Here is a 19,240-nt window from a genome sequence, read left to right as displayed (position 1 = left end):
TTCGTATTCACCTGAGAATTGAGGCAGCTCACTTTTTACCACGTGGCGTGCAGACACCTCACTTTGGCTCAGCTCGTATATCTCATCTGAATACGCCGTCGAGCTGAGACGAGGGGAAGTGTTGGCTCGTTCCCCGGGGTGGAGAAGCGCTGTGATGTTTTTGACCACCTCGTTTAGCTTCTCCTCCAGGATGTGCGGCACGCTTGGTGGTTCACGTTCGTGTCTTCTTACCACGGGAGTCTCGGCTGCCATGAGGCGTCGAAACAGCTGAGCCATCTCTTCCGTGATGGTGTTACTACTTTCCCTTACAAGATGAAGCTGTTTCGAGTCACGGCTCGTTGACGGCGTGACAGGCGCACTAGCAAATTGAAGACAAGCTGCACGGTCTTTTTTCTCTGTGGTACGTTGTTGTTCTACTAACGGAGGATAAACCTCCCGTCTTTCCACAGTTGGTTGCCGAATACGGCTGGTCGAAGGGTTGGCGAGCGGAGAATCTACCTCGCGTTGCTCTAGTTCAAAATCTCGCGGTTCCTCAGCCGGCGGAAAATCCTTGTTGCAGCAAGGTTCACAGTACCACTCCCGGTCTAGAACCGTTTCGTCTTCCTCGACACAATAAAAAAACGCTTGTGAATTATAAAATAAACAGTGTTCAAAAAAACTAGTTAACGCGAGTTTGTGCGAATCATTTCGATAGAGTCGACTGCTACTTGAAGTAACATTTTAAAAAATTCACTGTTTGCTAGCGGCTTTAGCGTACGAATGGGGTCAACGGCTTACGGACGACGGCACCACGATCACCACGGATTATCCAGCTCGGAACTTATTCAATAAACATAAATTCAACACATATGTTCTGGCTCAATACAGTTCTAACGTTTAACGTTATATTTTTGTGAATGTGAAGGATGAATGAAATAATGAATAAGGTGATGAATAAACAAAAACACGAGGAATTAGGCACGTTAATTCATTAATTGCGACTAAATTATTTGCAGATTGCAGCAAAAAATGCGATCCTACCCATAAATCTTTATGAATCATATTTTAAATCTTTTCTATGTAGCTTTTGGTTTTTTTTTAATTTAAACGATCTTTTCCATATCGCAATTTCAATTTGAAGAAATCAACAACGTCTTCTTCAGTTGCCTCTTTCAATGAATTGCTACCAATGGATCTGAAAAGTTCTTAAAGCTTAGTATATGAAGCTAAAGGAATTTTCAGGTTACTTATCGGGCCGCCTTTCCAGTTGCAACCTGCAAACAACTCTGGGCAGAAGATCATGCCACGTGAATCATTCATCCTGTTTTTCATACCTCCTTTCATCATGTTTTGATCCAACCACTGATAAATCTTAACTTTGTACCCGACAGACAAAGAGAACGAAATTTTCAGGCGAGGGGTAGGTAGAAACACGCGGTGGGGGTCCGGCCCAAGCACGGATCCGAAGTCCGTTGTTTTGGGCTGAGAATTAAAAATGGCGGATGGAGCGCTACCACGGAGAGAATGCGCTCTCTTGCTTGCCTTTAAAATACACGAGGCGCTCTCGCTGTAAAGAACGCTCGCTCGCGCTGTTTCATAGTATTTTCCTCATACCCCTTCCTTCCCGTTTCTTTCGGCTTGCGCAGCGCTGAACTGGTACCCCCTCCCACTTGATTCCAGCGAATTGCGCTGCGCTGGACTGACACCCCCTCCCGCTCGTTTCTTTCGTAGCGCGCTGTGCGCTTTCCTTCATTCGGACTTGGTACACCCGAATCAAAACAAAAACTTGAACACATCAAACTTGGTTTATATTTTATCACTTTTATTGCAAATAAAGGGGCATTTTCACACATAGCTTCACACAATCTTGCCACAAAATCACACAAATTCTTAATATAAAAAAATCGTCGTATTTCAAAGAGCCGTCAAACTGCGTGGATCCCGTTGTTGATGTTCGATACAGCAAAAATAAACATTGAAATAAAGCAGCGCATATCACACATTTAAGATAAATGGTGAAAGAAAAGCGCAGCTTCATTTCAATGTGCACAACACTTCAACACTTAGCGAAACTTCGATCGCCCGGGACTTAGGCTAACACGCGCGCAGCCTTTCACGGCGAACGCTTGAGCTGAACTGACGATTTCGTGTGGTGGCAAGAAGGGGAGCGCACAGAGGAACACTCGCTGCACTAGTGCGAGCGAGACACCGATACCCGCATGCCGCTGCGAGAAAACCAAACTGAGCGCGCAGGCTGAAAGTGAACGCACACATTCACACATGTGTAATTGTGTGAGTGCAAAAACTGTGTAGAAACCAAAACACGCTCGCGCCTCCGAGCAATTCCGCGAATTTCCAACCGTCTCCCCATGCTTCTGCATGCCCCTCGCCTGAAAGTCGCACACTTTTTCATTCTCATTGCTAGTAGGGTAGTCTTCGTCTGATCCTATTCTTTGGTTGAAATCATCTAAATCCTTCTTATTTTCTAGTTTCATAAATCCCTCATGGGGGTTCGTTTTTACTCGCTTTCCATCACAAACTAGTGTAGTTTGCTTCGCTTAGCTTCTCAATATAAACTTGTAGTTGGAAAATGCTTTTCAATTGTTCAGCTATCTTTTCTTGAAATTGATTTTGGCTTTCTTCGATCTCTAAAATTTCTAATTTTTGTTGGCTCAATTCGCTATGGATAGAGTTTTGTGTTTCTAGAATTTTCCTCAATATTTCCATTATTTCGTTTGATGTGGTACATGATTTTTCACTTGCTTCACTAGCACTTGCTTGCCCTTGCTGCTCTTCCTCATAGGGGATTAATTCATCCATAAAATCATCTATTGATGAAATAATTTCCTCGCCTTCCCATCGCAGGCGTTTATTATTTTGCTGAGTATCCATGTCCCCTAAAATTGAAAGACATTTAAGATATTATACCAATTTTTCGAAAGCGCTCAAGTTCACACACCGTATACACACCTGCACAATTTTTCAATTTGAGTTTTGTAACGACCAAGCGTTTTACGGGTGGCGTAAGGTTAATTGGCCGTTTTAATAAGATCTAGCACAATTCGGAAGAGCACACAAATAATTATACACAGAAGTTAGTGGCTTACGTCTGTTATTATTATTATTATTATTATTATTTATTTAAATTTGTTGGCCTCTAGGGTTTTACAAATGTGTTCTTATAATCTAGGGAAACATAAGGGATGAGGATTCACGAAGACGGGAGCGGAATTGGGAAACTGGGACGTTGAAGTCGAATAGGAGATATGAATCGTTGAAGGCAGAAAGAGCGCGCAAGAAAGGGTCATTCTGGCCATGACGAGTTTGGCGGGAAGGAATAAGGAGCGGGGGTCGGTCACGTAGACGACGTGAGGGGGCATAGATAGGAATCGAGGATAGGAGGGCGGGAACATCCAAGTCATTGGAAAGGAGGCAGGCAATGAAATATGACTGGATGTGATAAATGCGCGTTCTTAATGTCTCTAGCCCGAGCAAACGGCATCGGATAGGATACGAAGGAATTCGATCCGATCGTCCAAGAAAACGACGGATAGCGACACGAGTGAATTTCCGCTGGATTCGTTCGATCCTATCGACCAGTGTTAGGCCGGCAGGCCACCAAACTACCGACGCATTTTCAAGTATCGGGCGGACCCAACAGCAGTACAGGGACTTTAAACACATAGGATCAGTGATCTCAGAGGACATATGAATAATGAGACCGAGCATTTTATTGGCCTTATTAAGGGTGATTTCGATGTGTTCTTGGAACGAGAGTTTCCTTAAGGGTGGTTATTAAGGGTGGTTTCGATCCACACTCCAAGGTCCCTTGTGACAGTAACTCTGTTAAGTACAGTGTCACAAAGAACGTAATCGTGCTTGATCTTATTGGACGAGTGGCCATATGAAATCACACAACATTTATCCGGAGACAGACTAAGACCGGTAGAGTTACACCAAACATTAAAACAATCTATGTAATCCTGTAGACGCGCACAATCAGTTAACGAGGTCACTGGTAGGAAAATTTTGATGTCGTCAGCGTAAAGCAAACAACCATCAGGAGGAAGAACATTAACACAATCGTTGATAAACAGTGTGAAAAGTAGGGGACTAAGTACGCTGCCTTGGGTACCCCAGAAGAGGCAATAAAAGGCTCGGAAAAACTATTTTCGACTCTGACCTTAGAAGATCTACCGTAAAGGTAAGATTTAAGCCAGGATGGAAGGGGATCACCAATTCCGAGTTTCTCGAGCTTAGAAAGTAAACAGGCTAGCGATACAGAGTCAAAAGCTGCTTTAAAGTCGGTATATATAGTATCCACTTGAGAGCCACGCTCCATGTTGTTAAAGATCGAGGATACAAGGCACATTAGGTTAGTAGAGGTTGAACGTTTTGGCATGAATCCGTGTTGATATTCTGAAATTACACTTGTAACACACGAACGAATAGACGAGTGAACAATTGACTCAAACACTTTGCAAGACGAACACAATATGGACACACCCCTATAGTTAGTACATGAAAAACGGTCGCCCTTTTTGTGGATTGGAATGAGCCAGGCTTTTTTCCACAGTGACGGAAAATAGCCATCAAGTGCCGGGTGGTGTCGATCCAAGGGGAGTAAAGGTGCAACGGAAGGGCTTATGCAGGAAACAATATCGGTAGTTGCAGCATTGGCGAAAACTAAATCAAGTTGATGACCCAATCCGTTTTTTACATCGGATAGTTGATGAAGCCCATTGAACACCATACCGTCTATGAGAGCGACATTACTGGACGATGAACGGCAAGGATATAGGTGTCTCGATGAAGGGTGGGGGAATTCCCAAGCGAGTGACGGCGTGTTGAAATCACCAAATAATATTAGTAAGTCGGTAGCGCGCATTCTTTCGCAAATCGCGCTAATATCGTCATGCATAGCGTCGAATACTGTTGATGATGAGCTTCGGTCCGGAGGAATGTATATAACACCGACATGCAGTGAACGGTGGCTGAGTCTGATGCATACCCAAAGCGATTCGAGCGAAGCGTTGGTGTGAGTGAGTACCGAACACGATAGATTAGCCGAACATGCTATTAAAACGGCTCCTCCGCGAGAGTGAGAACTATTCTCTGGGTTACGATCACAGCGAAAAATCTGATAGGAGTCGTCGGTGATGAGCGATGATGGTATTGAGTCGTCTAACCATGTCTCGGTGAGCACCCATACATCGAAATCAGAGTTAGATACAGTGAGCCGGAGATCGTTTAATTTTGTGCGTAAACCTCGGACGTTTTGATAATAGAAAAACAGATCGGTTTTGGTTGTTGAAAGGGAAGCTGAATCTGCTGTGGTGTTTAAATTGGTGTGCTGCAACTGTGGTGCTGCTCTGGTGTTTACATTTGTTCTGGTGCTATTGTTTGCGTATTGTGTGATTGTGCTATTGTGGATGGTGCTATTGTTTGTGTCAACGGATGGTGTATTGTTGTGGTCAAAGGTTGGAGAGGTGCAGGCTCCTGGATCGTTGAAGGTGGGTCTCGAGGTGCTGGTCGCCAAAAATTTGGGGCTGTAGTGTTGCGTTGGTCGATGAATTCACGATAGATGATTCCTTTGTGCCATGTAGATGCGGACAGAGCCTTGCCCTTAAGGTCAAGCGACATCCCGACTTTAAATGAGATGAAAGTCAATGTGCTTGCCTCTCTGCCGTTTGGTAACAGCTTATAGATGATGACGTCGTCAGTGTCCAGTTGAGTAGTTACCATTTCACGCATTTCCTCGTCAGTTACCGATGGGGCTATACGCGTAATATATAGCCAGAATCTGGGACCGTTTGGGACGTTCCATGGAACGGTCAACACAACACGAGACGAAGGTGTAACGGGGGCCATACCAGTGTTTAAAACAGCAGCAGGGTTCGCATCAGGAGGCGTGAAGTCTACAAGCCTACGTTTAGGCGCGTTGCGTTGGGGTGCGTTACGGGAGGCCCAGTCGACATCGCCTGGGCGCGAGCTTAGTGGTGTGGTGGTAGTGGTGATATTTTCAGTGCTCGGAATATTCAGAGTAGTGTTGGTTGCATACGTGTTTTGCGTTTTCTTAGATGTGTGAGTATCGAACATGGATAATACATCCTTGCGAATGGTATCCAAAGCGGCAGAAACACGAAAATCAAATTCACTTAGCAGTTCCGATTTTAGGTCCATGAGGGTAATTGACAACTCTTCCAAGAAGGCACCTTTCCCACGGCGGCGAGCATCCATGCAACTAGGACACAACCAGAGCGAATGGGAATCAACCCGCTTCAACTCCAGTACTGCAGCTTCACTAATATCCAGGCACGTAAGATGGTATGAAGACTTACAGTAACCATCACACTTATACAGGGTTTTCAATGATATTATTGACGTGTTCAGCGAGTTGTTGATTCGTTCGGGCATATAATTGACACTTTCAGCGAGATATAGAATTGTTCGGAAGCAGGCGTTGACTTCGCCTTCGTATCGAACTTCGGCGATACTATAGAGCTGTTGCAGCCCTTGGACTGCAGCTTGGATCATTCTCATCAGAAGGTAAACAAACGGTTTTCGTAAAAATATGTTTGTTTTAACTAATTCATGAATTAAACAGCTTGGGGAATGATTATTAGCTACTTTTAGGACTTTTCAGAATGAAAAATTGAACCCTGCGGCACAGTGTGTAAACAAAACAAATGACAACACTACACAATTGCTGAACTTGTCAACGCCTGCTTACGAACAATTCAATATCTCGCTGAAAATGTCAATTATATGCCCGAACGAATCAACAACTCGCTGAACATGTCAATAATATCATTGAAAACCCTGTATGCATCGATATCGTTTACAGGAGCAGAGCAGGATGGACACACTTCCGACATAGTTGGTAACACACTGATACAGGCTCACTCGATCCGACGATAAGCAGCAACAAAAATCGCAAGCAGTGGCGAATTTTTGAACGGATGCAAACACAAAAAACACAGGACACCGATTGTTATGAGATGCTGCCAATGGTCGTAGAGCACTACGGTCCATTCACCAACTGAAGTGCAAAATACTTTGGCTGAGCACAACGTAGAAGCAATCGTAAACAGACAAACAAACGGAGCACGATCGAAGCACAAGCACAAGCGCAAGCACCACGCCAATTGTCGCGCCAAGAAGAGAGACAGTTCAATGTCGCGCCAAGAAGATAGCTTTATTCTATGACCGTGCAAATAGACATAGAGCGACAACGACGACGTCGCGCTGAAAGTCCATGTAAAAAAATGGGGTATTTTTTTTCATCGAAAGCAGAAAATAGCTCAGTTTTTGACAAGGTAAATTGTATTGTATCATATATCTTGGTATACGCGGTTTATGCGGTGCTGTCATTAAATTGTCGGTCATTGTCATTGTCATTGTCGGTTAAATAAATACAGCAATTATCCGCAGTACGCGATACTCGATATACGCGAATTCGCAGTACGCGATTCCTCTAAATTTGACAGCTCCATGTGTTTTTTGCAAATATTTTAATTCTTTGAAATATTTTATCCTCTTTTTGAGTTTCCTTAGTACTCTTAATGCATTTTGCATTAAATTTGTGCAAAAGATACCTGTTTTATAACAAAAAAACTCTAATACAAAACTCTGGGGCAATATAGTTCAACCTTTGAACCGGTAGTGTAAACTATTTTTCCATAGGAATTCGCTATACGCGAAAACTCGAGATACGCTATTGCGCTCGGTCCCGTACGATAGCGTATATCGGATAATGACTGTATAAACAAAATCAAATTGAAGAAAACCGTATTCAGGTGAGTGTTAGTTTAATTTACAAATTATGTAGAGAACGTGAATGAGTTTGGAATATTAGATTAAACGTTTAACTTTTTTGAAGACTTCTCCAACACGCAAAAACAATACAGCAAAGCCTATCTAAAATGGATGAGCGATACAGAATTGCGCTGTTAAATTGGACTGAAGCGTGGGCCAATTTCGCTCGTCTTCATATTCTCCAGCAAAGAAGACCGAGAACACGCATTTGGGCAAGACCAATGCTGCTGGAAAGAAATCAGAATGCAAGCCAGTTACAGGGTTTCCCACGATTTATTGGTCAGTTCCCATGATTTTTTGGTGTGTTCCCACGATTTTTTGGTCGTATCCCATAAATTTTTGGTTCGTTCCCATAATTTATTGGTATTTTCCGATTGGATATCAATACAATTGGACCAAAAAATTCTGGGAAACGACCAAAAAATCGTGGGAACGCACCAAAAAAATATGGGAACCCACCAAAAATTGATGAGAACCAACCAATAAATCGTGGGAAACCCTGTAATGCGTGCGATTCTGGAGGAAGAGCTTGACAATACCGTAATAAATTTTATGCGGCTAGTGAGAGAGGACTTTGCCTATCTGTTGACGGTTATAACACCCCGCATCCGTAGGCAGGATACTTACATGCGAGATGCTATTATACCAAAAGATAAACTGATTATAACGCTAAGATTTCTGGCTTCTGGTGATAGCTACAAAAGCTTGGAATACGCCTATCGAGTAAGTTATTCGGCCTCAGCACAATTTTTCGATCGAAAAAATTCGATCGATCCGGCTGTCAATTTGGTGTCATTTGCAACTCATTTCGCCGCCAAGGTGTTCATTTTACTGGTCTTTTTGAAAACTGGTATACCATGACACTCACGAGCAAAATGAACTATGCTACAAAAATTCGATCGTTCCGCTTTGTATGGCGAAAAATCCGCAACTCATTGAGCTGCGGAAATTTTCGAATATCAGAAAAATGCCATAAATTAAGGTTAATGCTTTTGAAAAACGTTATGTAAAAGCAAGTTGGTAATTGTTCTGGTTCTTTTTCAATATTTTGGGTGATAAAAAATCATTTATTAAATATTTAAAAAAATGGTTTGCCTACACTAAGTACTGAACTCGATGGGAATCGACTTCATGCAGGAGTATGAAAGAAATAGTTATACTGTCAGTTTTACGTGAGCGCCTATCGAATTTTTTCGATCGAAAAATGGTGCTGAGGCCGATTAATTGAATATTGTGAAATTAAAGTAAATTAATTATTGTTGCAATCTTATTTTATCACATCATAGGTATCTGAACAATCGATATCATTGTTCATCCCAGAAGTGTGCAACAGTTTGCTAATTTATCTTCGCAAATATGTAAAGGTTCGTAAAAATAAATTACATTTTTGCTTATTAATTCGATACTTATTTTAATTATGTTTCTAAATGTCTTATTACAGCTTCCGTCAACACAGCAAGAATGGCTTACGGTGTCGGATGCATTCAATGCCAAATGGAAATTTCCCCATGCTATTGGTGCCATCGATGGAAAGCATGTTGCCATAAAAGCTCCTGCCAAAAGTGGAACAGAATATTACAACTACAAACAGTTTTTCAGCATTGTGTTGTTGACAGTTGCAGATGCTGACTGCAATTTTATGTTTGTTGACATTGGGTGCAAGGGTCGCATATCAGACAGTGGAATTTTAAGGACCTCTCGTCTTTATGGTATGCTTGGAAGAAAGGAATTAAATATCCCAGAGGCGGAACCGTTACATCAAAATTCATCCATCAGAGTCCCGTATATGCTCTTGGGAGACAAAGCATTTGCGTTAACGGACTACTGTATGCGACCTTTCGGTGGTGTTACAGAGAGTGGTTCAATTGAACGTCTTTTTAACGAACGTCATTCTCTGGCACGAAGGATTGTTGAAATGGCATTTGGGATACTCAGTGCAAGGTTTAGAGTTCTTCGGAAAACTATGGAACTAAATCCAGAAATGGCCAGCTTGATAGTACTCACTACAGTATACCTTCATAATTTTATTAGAAGAACTGCATTAACGAGGAGAGAGAGATGGGATAACGAGGAACTCAACCATAATTTCACTGCTTTGCGTGGAATAGTTCCTCGTACAACCAACGAACTTTTGCAAATCCGTTTACATTTGGCAAATGAATTTGCAAACGGTTCTATATAATATATTGCCTTTAAAGAGGGTTTCATGTGTTCTCATAGTTGTGGGACACTTTTTTGTCACTTCTTCTGGGTAGTGAACTTTATGTTATGGGAATTGGACTCTATGGTACCTTTTTTAAACAGACTCATAGGAAATTTCTCTTGGATTTGTACAAAAAAGGGTGCTTTAGAGTCCAATTTCCATCACATAAATTTCATTTCACTACAGAAAGTATGATTTAAGTGTCCCATGACTATGAGAGCCCTTGAAAAATCCTGTTATACATAAATATTAATAAATTAAACAAAAGAACATGACATAATGACAAATGAGTTTTTATTAATTAAAATTGCTTCTATCTTTAGTGATGCAAAAATCTGGAGTCGACACCGCTCTGACTCCGGAAGGTCAGCATTATCCGGAGTCGTTCGGAATCGTCCGAAATCGGTAGGAATCGGAGTCGTCCGGAGTTGGCCTTCGACACAAAGGCCTGTATACGAAGTACACGCGCAAATTGAAATAAAAAAACACAACGAAATGAAATGGCTGTTCAAAAGTCATTGTACCGGACGGCTCCTGTTGACTCCGATCAACTCCGTTTCCGGATGATTCCGACCAACTCTAGACGAAGCCGGATGACTCCGAACGACTCCGACTCCGCGCAGAACTGGTGATTCGAATTTTGTCGGAGTCGCTATCGTAACAATAGCTGGAGTCGGATCGGAGTCGTGGGTGTGCTCCAAAGAGCACCTAACTAATCCTCATTACATGTTTCTGCCATCCTATGTGCTTGTATGTATATGTATAAGAATGTATATGTATATATATATATATATATATATATATATATATATATATATATATATATACATATATATATATATATATATATACATATATATATATATATATATATATATATATATATATATATATATATATATATATATATATATATATATATATATATATATATATATATATATATATATATATATATATATATATATATATATATATATATATATATATATATATATATATATATATATATATATATATATTATACTGCATATAATCATTTTAGGCGTCAACTGTTGCGTCAGTAATATAAGTAATATAAGTAATATTTATATAAGTAATAAGTTGCTACCCCTGTATTGTGTTCATTTCCATGCCCGAACACATGGACTTTATATTAAGTAGTCGTGGCAATCAAAACAAGCCGTCCCGATCAAGCTGGTTCTAGCCGCTTTCGAAGAACTAACAAATATGGATGAAGTAAAGCCACGAACAAAAAAGGCAATAGATTGCAATGTATATGTATTTTTGTCTATGATTGCTTTTAGTGTATTAGCTTTTGTACCTGTCACTGTATCTTTATTGCCGCATGATTTGTAATCTCGCTTTAGTGACACTAATTTCACTTGCTAATCTTATTCATAGCATCAATTAATCAATGGCTTGTATATGTATGCATTATCATCATTTGGTAGTATTTGTTTAATCATCAGTTGTCAGTATCTTTCGGGTCAGATTAATTAGAATTGGGAAAGGGTAGACATACTTATTAATTGAAATTTATAATTATATTGCAGACTATTGAAATGCCACAAGAAATTGTGCTAAATTTAATCAGCAGTGTCGAAAAAAATAATTGCCTTTGGGACAGGAGCGATAGCAATTATAAAAACCGCAACAAGCAACTCGATGCTTGGGAGACGATTGGGCAAGATCTTGGAATACCAACCGCCACTGTACGAGAGAAGTGGCGGTCACTCCACGGATCCTACAGGCACTACAAGAAGCTCTATGAGAGCAGCCTTGTGACCGGTTCTGGTAAAGTTTCACTAATTTATCCTTATTGGTCTTTATTTGATTTTTTTTTATTATTAACATTTTAAACTTTTTGTTCATATTTCAGGATCTGCCGAGGTTTATCGACCCAAGTGGTTCGCTTATAAAGCAATGGCATTCCTCCTAGCAACTACAGACGGTCTGCAATATAATTATAAATTTCAATTAATAAGTATGTCTACCCTTTCCCAATTCTAATTAATCTGACCCGAAAGATACTGACAACTGATGATTAAACAAATACTACCAAATGATGATAATGCATACATATACAAGCCATTGATTAATTGATGCTATGAATAAGATTAGCAAGTGAAATTAGTGTCACTAAAGCGAGATTACAAATCATGCGGCAATAAAGATACAGTGACAGGTACAAAAGCTAATACACTAAAAGCAATCATAGACAAAAATACATATACATTGCAATCTAATGTTCAATACCTTGAATGCTACTTCCTGTAGCGTTTCTTTTCGATTAGAGGCCATTGTTTGTTCCGGCAAATCGCATTCTTCATGGGCACACGTTTGTGTTTTCAACTAGTGGAGCAGACGATTGGATAGGTGGTCCCAAAATATTGTGCACAGCCATGTCTGTGAGCTATACTTACCTTCTTATTTTGTATTTTCCCACGTATCAAACTCGTGTTTAGGGCCATCTTCGTGCAGGCACCTATTCAAAACAACATTAGAAACTATTTTCATGGATTTAAAACAATAAAAACATCTTACTTTGATAATTTTTTCTCTTCACTAAACACGCGAGCTTCCGTCCAAACAATCCGGTAAACATGTAAACAAAACGGTAATGACAGTTCAAGAGCTATCGCGCGGGAAGAGTAGCTCTGTTTGCAAAATTGAGCTACTTTTGGAACTGTCGCGCGAGACGAGTAGCTCTGTTTGCAAAATTGAACTACTTTTTGTAGCGCGCGACGTCGTCGCGCGCGACGTTGTCGCTGTATGTCTATTTGCACGGTGACAGTTCATCTAGCACACCGGGTGCTCCAGCGGTCAAGGTATAATGCATTTATACCGCTGCGTTCGGGGTTCGGATTGAGTGCACAGTGGGTGATATTAGTCCGGACGTTACAGCTCGGCTATCCTGAACAATAAATTGCCCTCAATTTCCTAATCACTGGACTCGGTCCAACGTCGCAACTTATTCGCTTCTAGAACCCCATCATAGGGTAGTTGTGTGAGTTGACATCCTTCTACATCGCGTACCACGTACCTATCATGGGGCAACACTTTATGGACGACGTAAGGTCCCCTGAATTTAGGATTGAGCTTCTTATTACCGCTATCGGTTGTATGAGAGTAACGTATAGCCACTAAGTCACCTTTCTTATAGCGCTGTGGTGGTTTGTGCTTTTTGCTGAAGTATTCCTCATTCTTCCGTTGAGACTCTCCTATGTTTTCTAGCACTTTAGCCCGAATGGCTTCTAAGTCTCTAGAGGCTCGATCAAATTCCTCATCCAGGTATTCGGCTAACTCGTTTGGAACTTTACCGCGTTGCTCAACACCAAAGAGTAAAACAGAGGGGCAGAAGTTCGTAGATGTGTGGACGGTATTGTTTAAAGGGTATTCGGCTGACCGCAACTTGGATACCCAATCGGTCTGGTCTGGAGCATCAGATAGTTTGCTAAGGATAGGACGCAACACACGGTTCACCCGTTCTACCTGTCCATTGGCTTGCGGGGATCCGGTGGCGTTGAGGACATGGCTTATGTTTCGATTCCAAGAAGTCCTCAAACAAGGTTGAGGTGAAACAAGTAGCTCGATCGCTAACAATACATATATTGGGAAAAGGGCAGAACACACTTCCTTCGCATTAGTTGAGGAGGTTAGGTAAAGTTTGGTTAATTTTGTGAAAGCATCGATAACAACAAGTATATACTTCTTGCGTAAGGGAGAACTAGGAAGCGGACCTAAATGGTCGATATGGATGGTATCAAAGGGTACGGGTTCTTTAGTGATGCTGTACATATTCCGGGCATTAGTATGATGAGGTGCAGAATAAACAATGCACTTGAGGCAGTTCTTAATGAATTTGTCAATGGTGGGCTTCATGTGGGGGAACCAGTAATGCTGACTGATTTTTCTGAAGGTTTTTTTATGCCCAGGTGGTCAATTCGCTCGTGAGTGTGTCTAATTACGTTGACAACCATTTCCGAAGGGACATACAATTGAGGTTGACCATCAGGAATGTCGCGATAGACAAGTCCATCTTGAAGTAAGAATCCGTCAACTTCTTCTGATTCTAACCGATGTTTAAGAGCTTCGATAGATGGGTCACGCGTCTGAGCAGCTTGAAGCTGGAAGTCGAGGTCAATCTCACCGATGGCACCCATAGCTTCGGTGCGACTCAGTGCATCGACATAGGGCATAAAAGTGCCTGAGCGATGACAGATGGTATAATCGTAATTTTCCAGAAACAAGGACCACCTGGCAATCTTAGCGGAAGCATTACGGTTCTTAAGGGTCTCGACGAGAGAGTTGCAGTCAGTAGCGGAATTTTGGGCAAGAGTGCCATACGGGGCAAGAGTGCCACCAAGCATTTTTCCTTAAAAACTTTAGTTTAATGATCAATTGTGTATACAGTTGGTTGCTTTCCAATGACTAGGTATACTGAGCCGAATTTCATATAGACCAATCGATATTTCCCATTGTTATGAACTGATTTTTGTTGAGTTTCAAAATTGAGCAGAATATTATAATTTTTTAATCTAACCAAACAAGCTCTCAAAAATCATGCGAACAATCAACCGAGAAAATATTTACAAAACCGTATAGCCGAGAAAACGTGAAATTTTTTGTGGGGTTAGTTGAAAAAAACTTTCTTTTTGTCACTGAAAAATTCCATTTCAAAAAAGTTAAAACTTTTGGAGCAAAAGAGCCATCTCTATTTGGGGCAAGTGTGCCACCATCTTTCATAGGCGCGAGCTGTCAAAAATGTAAACATTGTTGTAGCGTTCAGCGGTACGGTGCGCTTTTACGAGCGGATTCTATTCAGGAAAAACAGACCAGCAACAAGCCATATTGCGATACAGTTTGTGATGAAAAGGGTTTCATTGGTGACTCAAGACATGTAGGAATACATACACTAGTGGTACAAACGTAATAATTTAAAATTGTCTAAGAAATACGATTATTTTAACCAGGTGGCCGTCTTGCCCCATACGAGTGGCCCTCTTGCCCCATAGCCCAAAAAACAACGTCTTTTCGGACTCTTTTTAAAACGCTTCAAAAACTGTTTTGTTTGCACTTTTTTCAAGCTAAACTCATTTATAAGTGAGGAAATAGATGTAAAATGGTTATGAGATTTAAATCGGCTTTTGAAAAATCCGTTTTAGTGAGTTATAACTTGAAATGCTTAAGGTGGCACACTTGCCCCAAATTCCGCTAACTATATTAATGGGGAGCCCATGAACATAAGCGTGCAAGCGTTTAAGAGCGTAAATGATGGAAAGAGTTTCAAGCTCATAACTGTGTAACTTGGGCTCGTCTTTTGAAGTGATTTTGGAAAAGTAAGCAACAGGGTGCAACTTACAGGGTTTTCAATGATATTATTGACGTGTTCAGCGAGTTGTTGATTCGTTCGGGCATATAATTGACACTTTCAGCGAGATATTGAATTGTTCGGAACAAGGTGGATTAAAAATATCAGGTGGTGGATTAGGGCCTTTGGGGGGTCGCCATAGTTGAGGGACTTTACGTCATTTTAGAACCGTTGACCATTGGTTTCCGCACACAAAGCTTAGCAAATATAACAGATTTCTTTGTTATTATGTGCATTTTAGTGTGTCTATTGATTTTATCGAAAAAACGTAATATATTAACAAAAGATTTGATGATTTGTTTATGCACCAAATTTAAAATCATGCTAGCATGAGTTCTAATCTCAAGTAAATTGCGGCCATGCGGCTCGTAGATAATGAGCAATTAATGTAAAAATTGAAAAAATAAATTGATTTCTTAATTTTATCATCAAAAATGTCGAAAACACAAAGAATTCTAGAATAAATTCACAGAATAACACAGAATAACACACTTTAATGTATGTTTCAATGTTAAATAAGAACTCACAAAGTCCAAAATATATTTTTAAAGAATATTTATTCGAAAAAATGGGGTAGATAAATTATATGAACAAATTTAATTAATGTAAACAAAGTTTGAATCCTGGGGACCTTACGTCAAGTGACGAATTGTCAAAATGCACTAGAGTCCACCACCTGATATTTTTAAATCCACCTTGGTTCGGAAGCAGGCGTTGACAAGTTCGGCGATACTATAGAGCTGTCAATTTCGTTCCCCTTGGACTTCAGCTTGGATCATTCTCATCAGAAGGTAAACAAACGGTTTTCGTAAAAATATGTTTGTTTTAACTAATTCATGTATTAAACAGCTTGGGGAATGATTATTAGCTACTTTTAAGACTTTTAAGAATGAAAAATTGAACCCTGCGGCACAGTGTGTAAACAAAACAAATGACAGCACTACAGAATCGCTGAACATGTCAACGCCTGCTTACGAACAATTCATTATCTCGCTGAAAGTGTCAATTATATGCCCGAACGAATCAACAACTCGCTAAACATGTCAATAATATCATTGAAAACCCTGTATTGTCATCCTGTTTCTGAAGGAGAATAGCGCCAAAACCAAAGGAACTTGCGTCACAGTGTAATTCAGTTTCCCGTTTTGGGTCGTATATGGAAAGGACAGGAGAATGCACAAGTTCGTCACGTAAGTTTTCAAAAGCATGCACACAATCTGCATCGATGCAAGAGAAAGATGGAACAAACCGTCGGAAGTATGAAAACATACCAAGACAACATCTGAGTTACTTTAAATTAGTGGGCATAGGGTAATAAGTAAGTGCTTTAATGTGCCTATCACTAGGCTGAATTCCAGAAAAGTTATCTTTGTAGCCCAAGTATTTTATTTTTTCATGGACAAATATGCACTTGTCAAGACGAAGCTCTAAATTATTCTGCTTAATCTTTTCTAATACGGACCGAAGGTTACTGAAGTGAGAGCTAAGATCGGTAGAAGCGATGATGATGTCATCGAGGTACACTACTATTCTGCCATCATCAATGAATTCCTCCAAAAGATAGAATTAATAAACGTTGGAATTCGGAAGGGGCGTTACGAAGACCGAAAGGCATTTTCAGATATTCAAATTGACCATCTGGGATCACAAAAGAAATGTAAGAGATAGACTCCTCACTCATTGGGACTTGATGGAATCCGCTTTTCAAATCCAGCAAACTGAAAAATTTTTTCCACACATATGCTCCAAACAAGTTTCGATAAGGGGTAGGGGGTAATTGTCCCGATCTGTAATTTTGTTGTGGGGCCGGTAATCCACACATGTACGAACCTCGCCACTCTTTTTCCTAACGAGGACAAGCGCAGAAGCATAAGGAGGATTACTGGGCCGGATGATGTTTTCTGCTAACAGTTTATCAACAATTTGCTTAACCTGCTGTCTTTCACCATAAGAAAGTCTTCGCGGCTTAGTAAATATAGGTGTATCATAAGTCAGATTGATTTTCATAGGGTGTTTGAGCGGTATAACATCTGAAGTATAGTTGAAGTATGAATTTTCAACAATAGAATTGACTATTGAACGTTGTTCCAAAGATAGTGTTTTTCCTAAATCCAGTTCATTATCGGCTTCAGCCACATCGAGCGCACAAATACTCCTAATAGCATCGTCTATTTTTTCTGGAAGAATCGTGTCTACTTCTTTAAGTTCCGTCGATAGAGGTTTAGTAATACATGAAGTTGTACGAGATGAATACGTAAGAAAAATATTAAGTGAGTTCAATAAATCGCGACCGATAATGACTGGCCACGCAAATCCAGGTAATATAATAAAAGAGTGTCGAACGAAATGATTCTTAAATCGGATAGTACAATCGATAGAGGTACTTTTCCTCGAGAGTAAAGTGGTCCCTTAATCATAGTGCAGTATTCGGTAACGGAAAGAGGTCCTAGCATCTTAACTGGTACTATCGTGTCGCTAATGAAGCTCACAGGACTTCCTGTGTCGAGAAGGGAACGAACGCAGGGAAGGGTGGTACGCTTAGCAGAAGGGTGGAAAAATGTCAAACTCACCTCTTGATTTGTGGCGAGAGCTTCGTCCGAACTAGTATTGCCCTCGACAGTGGCGTTGGCCCGACGTTCAGGGCAGTTATGGTAGACGTGTCCAGTCTGGAAACAACGAAAACATCCGCCGGGTGGGCGCTTCAGCCGCGGGCATGCGTTCTGAAGGTGTCCGAATCGGGAGCAGTTGAAGCAGTGGATGGGTTCCTGCGATGGGCGGGGCCGTTCCATACGGCTGTTCGTTGTGGCCCGGGCATCAGCGGAAGGGGGCTGGGTGGTGCAAAGATGACGGCCAGATTCGAAAAGTTTCAATTTCTTCCGGAAGTCGTCCATCGTAAGAGGCATGAAATGCAGACTCGACGTAATTGACGGGCTTCCCAAGCCGTCGATGACGATCGAGATCAGTTCTGCATCGGCGATACTGGCTTGGCTGGCGATGCGCTGCATGTCAAACAAATAATGCAGGGCGGATTCCTGGGGCCGCAATCGACGGTTACGGAGTTGGCAATAAACGGACTCGGGCGTAGCAACGACGTGAAGATTGTCGATCAACTCTTTCTTCAAATCATCATAAGTGGTGACAACAAGTTCTTTTACGACGTTAGCGGCTGTGCCGGTGAAAAGCCGAAGGGTGAAGAAAAATGTATCTGCATCGCGCACTCGGTAAATTGCGAAGAGACGCTCCAAGTCGCGGAACCATCGGATGACATTGGGGTTCTTATCGGCGTCGAGTGGCTCGATGAAAGCTTCAAAGTCCTTTACGCAAAGAGCGGCTGGCTGCTGTGTTTCAAGTTTGTGCACCTTTTGGCGTAATTCAGCAAGCTGCTGCTGCTGTCGCAGCTTCTCAAATTGGGCCTCGATGTCGTCAGGGCCGCGGGGAAGGGCAGCGGCCACACCGTGGACAGAAGGAAGGGCGGAAACGGCATCAGTGGTATTGTTCGTCGAAGCGGCATCGTTGGCGGCGTCATCGCCATTTTCATGAGGGTAGTACAAAATGGCGGCCTCTTGGTGGTTTGCACAAGCGGGAGCCGGTGTCGTCGCTGAGGTGGTGAGCGGCGCCGCACGGGGGGAACGATCGAACAGCTCGAGAGTGGCGTAGAGTTGTCGGAGTTGTGTGATGGTGGCGGTATACGGTACGTCGACGCCGGCTTCGATTAGCGCCCGACGAAGTTCTTTTTTCCTCAGCATGATGGAAAATGGCATGGTGTCATACACACACGTACACAGATACACACGGATACAGGCTGGATAGGCGGCTTTGTAGGTGGTTTTTGTTGGTAATCCCACTTCTAAGATGTAACGACCAAG

At 41.5% G+C, this 19,240-nt stretch overlaps 1 long non-coding RNA gene across 1 annotated transcript; it reads left to right on the top strand.

The window, feature by feature from the left end:
- Positions 1-9,087: 9,087 nt before the first annotated feature.
- On the top strand, positions 9,088-9,794 carry LOC133391591 (uncharacterized). Its single transcript, XR_009765074.1, has 2 exons — positions 9,088-9,161; positions 9,239-9,794. It is a non-coding gene; the product is annotated as an uncharacterized LOC133391591 (long non-coding RNA).
- Positions 9,795-19,240: the final 9,446 nt, after the last annotated feature.

The sequence above is a fragment of the Anopheles gambiae genome, chromosome 2 (genome assembly GCF_943734735.2).
Source record: "Anopheles gambiae chromosome 2, idAnoGambNW_F1_1, whole genome shotgun sequence".
Lineage (NCBI taxonomy): Eukaryota > Metazoa > Arthropoda > Insecta > Diptera > Culicidae > Anopheles > Anopheles gambiae.
The sequence above is the reverse complement of the archived record's forward strand: the minus strand, read 5'-3'. Positions and strand labels throughout refer to the sequence as shown.